Raw genomic sequence first — 6899 nt, 5'->3', positions numbered from 1 at the left:
ATTATGAACGCTACTATCTCGGAAACTATAAGTTAGAGAGTTGCGGTTTTAGATTTAAATTTCTTAGCTTCATACGCTGCGCAAGTTACGACACTGTGCCACCCTCACTCTAACGACCACAAACCGCTCAATTCAACGGGTCCAACAGTTTTAATACTAGAAAAAATTTTAACTGAAATATATTGGTTTCGTAAAACCTATCGATTGACCTAAAAAAAATGCAACGCCCACAAACCGCCAAAAATTGTGACGCCTACAATTTTGATGCTAGAATAAAAATTGTACCTGAAATATATTGTTCTCGTCAATACCTATCGATTGACCTGAAAAAGTTTGTCACGCCCACTCTAACGCCCTCAAACGCCCATAGCGCCTGAATCTACATATCTGCCGCTCACATTATCATATATTGGAATCGCGTTTAGAAGGCGTTTTAGAATCTCGCTTTGCTGCTTCTATATATCCATCTCCCTTTTGCTCCCTTTAGCTGAGTAACGGGTATCATATAGTCGATGCACTTCCTTGTTTTTTGCTTGATTGAAAGCTTTTTCTTGACCTATTTATTTCTAGACTAAAAGTAATTTGAATTGTTATAGAAATAGGAAAATTAATTACATACTTTTCTCTAAGAAAATATCATCTAAGCCGACTAATCTATAACATTTGTGCAAATCGAATTTGAGTAACACACTCAAATGTGAAAACTGGGACAAGCTGGTTCGTTAGTTTCTCGTCCACATGTTAATCGAAAAGTAGGCGTTAAAGGCAACGTTCCAATACATTTTCGTTGTTTAAAATCCACTTTTAGTGTACATGCAGACGAAAATGCTGTGACTGTCCGTCCGTTTTTAAGTAAACTATTCTCTCAGTTTCAAACTTTCCCAAAAATCTTCGTTATATGGTCTTCTATATCATAGGAAAAAGGTATTAGAATCATACTCCTTTGATCATGTTCCGTTCTACTTTAGCGTACAGGTCATTCTTACAATTTCAGAATTTTGAATAAAATTGTTTTTTTAGCCCATAGGAAAATTATATGAATTGGGTCGTTGTTTTTGATCATATTCTTTTATATTTTTTAAGATTTCAGAATTTCAAATTTCTTATGTAAGAACAAGTTTATAGGAACAATTGCTATATACGGTTTCTCTATTAGATTGCCGAAATGAGCTTTTTTTCTCGTTTAGCTTGTTCTATTTCAATTTTAGTCCAAACAAAAAAATTAATATATATTTTTTTAATATTAATACAATAAATACTTCATCGGCTTAGGCAACTTGAAACCTTTGAGTAAATAACCTTTTCCCAGATTGACAAACAGAAAGCGTTAATGGATGGTAAACAAAAACTTATGAATATGACGAAGTCATGAAACCGAAACAAATGACAAATGATGTTAGTTTAAAAACCCGATATCTTTCGAGGGCTAGCGCCCCTACGTTTTCTGAAGTTTGTCTGAAATAAGCTGTAGCATTGATTTGTTTATTCCGATACACTCGCTTTGAAGTTGCTCCGCACATAAACACGTGAATCAATGCCAAGGAAGTATTGCGAGTAATTCAATAAGCCTTTTGCCGGGAAGTTCATCATCGTGCTCTTATTCTTGGTCGGGACTTTCAGTTCCCGCGAAGGTTAACATGCCGCTGTCAAATCCGGCAAATTGATTTTGCATCTTTAAGTGCGTTCAAATCCGTTTTCAACTGTGAAATGGGCTGATTCCTTCGCCTCACGGCCTGTGCCCGCCTGCCATCTTCAAAGTTCCGAACCGTTCTCATTGATCCGCTGCCGGATTTCCTTTACGTGTTGCGTCGTATCCCCAAAAACCCCCGGGTTTTCCCCCTCAACCCAAGCCGTTTCCTCTTTCTGGCAAAGACATCGCATAAAATCGGCGTGAACATAAAAAAGTTGCACGACTTGGAGTGAACTTTGGCTCGGCTTGTTCAAGTTTTTAGGTAACTTTTTCTGTTCAACTTTGGCGACTTATATATATTTTTGAGTTGTGTGGGTATGGGGTAAATGGACGGGCAAGGTAAATACAGTCGAGTTTCTTCAAGACTGACTTGAACAAATATTGAAAGATCGATTGAAAATTTTAATAGATTTTCTTACTTAGAACCCTTTAATCTTTTCTGAAAATATAATCTTAAAAGTATTATAAGACTTAAAAACATGCACATGCATCATATGCTCTAATCCATTTTTGACTTTATTTTTTTTATTACTTTCATTATTTAAAATGGTTCTCTTTAATTCTTAAATAGGTATTTGAAATAGCAGTCAAAATTATAACACTAATTACAAGTTTTTGCTCAGAATTCTTTCACACAAAGCCAGTTTAAACTTTGTTATATGAGACATTACTAAGAGAAACACAGTTTTATAAAAAGAATAGCCAAATGAGAGGGTACTTTTAACACTTTTCGTAAATAATTCTGAATACAAATTTGTATTAAAAAAGATAACTCTTTTTTTTTCGTATTTCATTATCAAAAGAAGTTAAACTTGGATTACTCACCATAGTAAAATACGAATATTTCTTATATTCATTTTTGTTGAGCTTTTTTCAATGCTCAGTTTTAAGATTTGTAGGATGACGGACTCAAAGGTCATCTTTGCAGCATGAACATGTTCCGTGAAATATACTTTTTTTGATAACTTTAACATATTTTTACCATTGTAAGCCGTTTTTGAGTTTAATAATAAAAACCATTAAGATTTAAAATATAATTTTATCTGAAGTATTAATTTTTACGCCCTCTGACATTATTAAAAATTGAAAACTGTATGTTTTGGCTGCTGTACTACTGAAGAAAAGGTTAAAGGTCGCTGGAATCAATGACTACCTTTTATCTGAAATATGAATTTTTCGTCATCTGAAAATCTTTCCAATATATTATTTTAAACAAGGAAGTAAATATTTAAATTTCACCTTTAAAACTGCAAACTGGTTGTTTTGGCTTCTTTAACACTGAAAGAAAAGGCAACAGGACAGCTGGAATGAATGGAACTCGGTAGCAGTTAATCAAATAATTAAATATGAACCTAAATATTTTTGATTAATTGAGGGACGGGGTCCGGCAGGGCGGGCAACAACAAAAACAGCGGCGGCTACCTTTTGTTTTCACACAGCGCTCAGCATGAAAACGCCGCTGCCGCTGCCGGCATCGCAGTTGGCGTCGCTGCTGGCGCTGGCGTTACCCAACCTTTTGGCCTCCCAGTCTCGAATATTTCGGTCTTATTTATCGGGCCCTCCGCTTTGCGCTACTTTCCGCTTTGTTGCCCGCATTCGCTGCTGCTCTCTTGGTCGCTCTCCCTCTTCCACTCTTCGCAGGCGCCAGAGACCCTCGTGCAAACATACATACAACTACAACAAATGTATGTATGTTTCGGAGTTTCGCTTTGCTTGCTTTTCGCCTTATGCTTGGTTGTTTCTCTCCCTCTCTTCACCGCTCTCTCGTTCGCATATGGCTTCGCTCTGCCGGCGTTATTTTGCCCTTCTCCATTCCACACATCTTCGTGCCCTCGCTGGCAACCAGTTTGCTATTGTACGTACATATGTATGTAAGTGTGTGTATGTACTGCATGTGGCCCGTTCCGTTTGGCCGTTTGTATATCTAACTGGCATCTCTGGCAACCTCACTTTATAATTCCAACATTATTTCGCATTATGCTGTCCCTATTCCTTCTTCCCTTCTGCTTATGCCGTTCCGTATCCCATCCCATCCCCCGTTTTCCGACCGGGAAAACTCGGTGTGCGAGGAAAGTGGTGGCGAAGCGGAGGCGAGAAAACTCATTATTATGCTCGCAGCGACGAAAGCAGCAGAAATTCTGACTCGACTGTTGGCCTGTGTGCGCGTAGATAAAAGCAAAGCAAGGCAATAACAAATGGCAGGGTTGTCGAGTGGCGCGATTAGATAGGGGTATGAGATATATTTTTTTAAATTATATTTTATTTTCGTAGTCTGTTAAAGATTCGGATCAAGAAAAATTCAATACTAATTCTCTCTTTTAAGATTAAACCTTCTTACTAAAATATTTTAGGTCACAATATACAAGTAGCTGTCTTTTTTATGTTTACTTTTATTTAGTGATATCTGTAATCTGTGCAACCTTAAAAGAAGTAAATGTGGAGCCCGCATTTCGATAAAAAGAACAAGTGAGTTGACAACCCTGTTTGCACTATTTGCCGTTTGCTAGCACACACAGATGCACCTTTTCACATACTTACTCTCCACCGCACACACACACTCTCCCTCCCTCTCTCTCTTTACCGATGGCACATAAACATCTGCTGTTGCTTTGCTTTTGCTTTTGTGGCAATTGCGATGCGATGATGAACATGATGATTATGACGATGCTGCTGTTGATGCTCGTGACGTCAGAGCACTGCGTATTGGGAAAACTCAACTGGCGGATAGATAGATGCGTGCGTATGTATATATGTACATAGGTAAGTGTATGTACGTGGCTGCGAGTTGTTGCTTTTGCTTTCGGCATGCGCCCTGAATGCACGACAACAACAACGAATACGAATCTCAATGCTTGTGGGGATTCGTTTTACGAAAAAGGAGGAGAGGAGACGAAGGAGGAAGAGCGCGGAGAGAGAGAGAGAGAGAGAGAGGGAAACGAACGAGTGGCGACGACGGCGGCACACAAATTAAACTTAAATGCCCCCCATTCACTTGGGATGCTGCTACCGGAGTTGCTGTTGTTGCCCCAATCTTGCCTTTTGCTATTGTTGTTGTTGTTCCCCTTGCAGTCGCCCCGTTTTAGTTGTTGTTGTTGCTGCCGCTGTGGACACGACTTTTGCTTGGCTTGCTTTTGGTTCCATCGCCTTTTCACTCAGCGGCTCAAGACTACAGTAGAGCTTCAGCAGCACGGACCGGTAGATCCCACTTTGGACATCCAGATACTAGGAAAAATCTGTTTTACCCTTTCATTGGTGTTCAAAAACCTTCGCAGCTGTTATTACGTAATATTTGCACAATACAGTCAATACAGTAGTTTTCCCATTTGCAATCATAAATAACTCTAAGATACTACAAATTCTAAAACTGAATATTATTTAAAGTTTTTAATAATATACACAGAAAATTAATCTGTAAAAGGCCACGTTTTAAGCACAAAAAACAAGGTTAACAAGTTTAAATAGTAATACAAAACGTTATTATAAAAAGGAACAAAATTCGTATCAAGCGACTTACTTTTTAAAAGGTGTCAACCCTGTTTTTGCATCTAAAACGTCGGCTAGTTTTGATTAGCGTTGTTTAAAATGGTACCTGTAGTTTTCATATAAGAAACATAGACACAGTGACTTACATGAAGAAGACTTACATTGAAGAATTTTTAAAAATTGTAACTACCTGTATAAAAATTGATTTATTTAAAAACTATTTTTAAGCTGGGCACATGATCTATGTACTATTGTGTTTACACAACGTTCCCCTGTAAATAAGTTTATAAAAGATAGTTTATTTAAAAACTGAAATGGTTTGGCTTTTAAAATTATCTCTAAAACTTAAATAATTTATTTTAGACTTAGCCCGAAAGTGTTGGTAAGGTAACATTTTGGGTGAAGTACGTTAAGATCATTATCAGAAACATAAATTCGATTTGATAACCAACTGATGGTTTTATTTAAATTACAATTTTGAGGTTAAGGGCTTATGTAATGATGATAAATAGAAACCCTCCTCGACTGTTTGTATTTCTAATTACAAATAGTTCAGGCCTAGCTGGTCAGACTGTAGTTTCTCTTTCCCCAGTTGCCACGACTTGGACTTCAAGTCCGAATCCGAGTGCAAGTCCGTCGCTTTATCGCATTTATTGCTTCATGGGGTCTCAATTAAGCTGTTAAAACCAGTTGGGGCAATCTATTGCCGGGCATTAAAGCCAATCAATAATTTACGGTTCTGCCTGGTGGAGTGGCAAAGACCAGTGTCGTCCAGTGGACAGGATGAGCTCAATCAGCCGCTGATGACGGCCGACTTAAGATGGCGTCCGCCCGCAAGGCCAATCTGCTCCGGCTATCCAGAATCCGGATATCATCCACACACATGTATCTACATTCGCCTGATGACGGGCACACGCCTGATGATTTCGCTCGGGGATTAGCATCAGCTCGAGTGGTTCTAATTGCCCAGAGAGGCGGATAGCTGATGGCGCATGGAATTGATACACCTGATGTGGCTGGAAACGGAGAAACTGGCTAATACCGCGGGACATTCAATGCGTGTAATAAAAATCTGCGGGGAGTCCGAATTCTTCACCCTGCCTGGGGCATATGGTGGAGGGGAGGTACAGAAAGATCGGCTAATTGGATTTAACGACCACTATTGGAAGAAAAAGTACCTTTTAAGGATATATTATCGATCCCAATATGGATGCGCTTAACAGGGCTGGATTATATTTAGTTTCCTAATTTTTTTCAAGAAAAGTTTTTAGCACATTCTTCTAACGTCTTAGTGTTATATAATTACTTGTTCCTTCACAAACTTAAACCTTTATAAGTTATTTTCTGTACTCCCTGAACCATCGACTTAAAAACCCATTCAAAAAGACTTTAGTTTCCATTTACATACATATGTACATAAACCTTTGAAGGTATCAGTGACTTACTAAATGTTATCGGTAACTTATGTAAAGGTAATCGTGGCTGAAATCAGAAATCGTTTTGTTAAGACTTAACGCATTATAAAAGAAAAAAGACTACATCTTAAAAAAGGTAACAAAACATATTAATAAGGGATTGTCTTGTTTTAATATTAAACTTTACTTTCAAAGTTTTGTTTAATATTAGATCGAACTTTAAGCCGCGTAAAGATAAGTTTTTTCTGAACCTTAAAACTTTCCCTAGAGTCCAATATGTCATACTCTGTTTACGGTTTCCTCAAATCTGG

Source organism: Drosophila subpulchrella, chromosome 2R (assembly GCF_014743375.2).
Source record: "Drosophila subpulchrella strain 33 F10 #4 breed RU33 chromosome 2R, RU_Dsub_v1.1 Primary Assembly, whole genome shotgun sequence".
NCBI lineage: Eukaryota > Metazoa > Arthropoda > Insecta > Diptera > Drosophilidae > Drosophila > Drosophila subpulchrella.
This window is presented reverse-complemented; position numbering follows the sequence as displayed.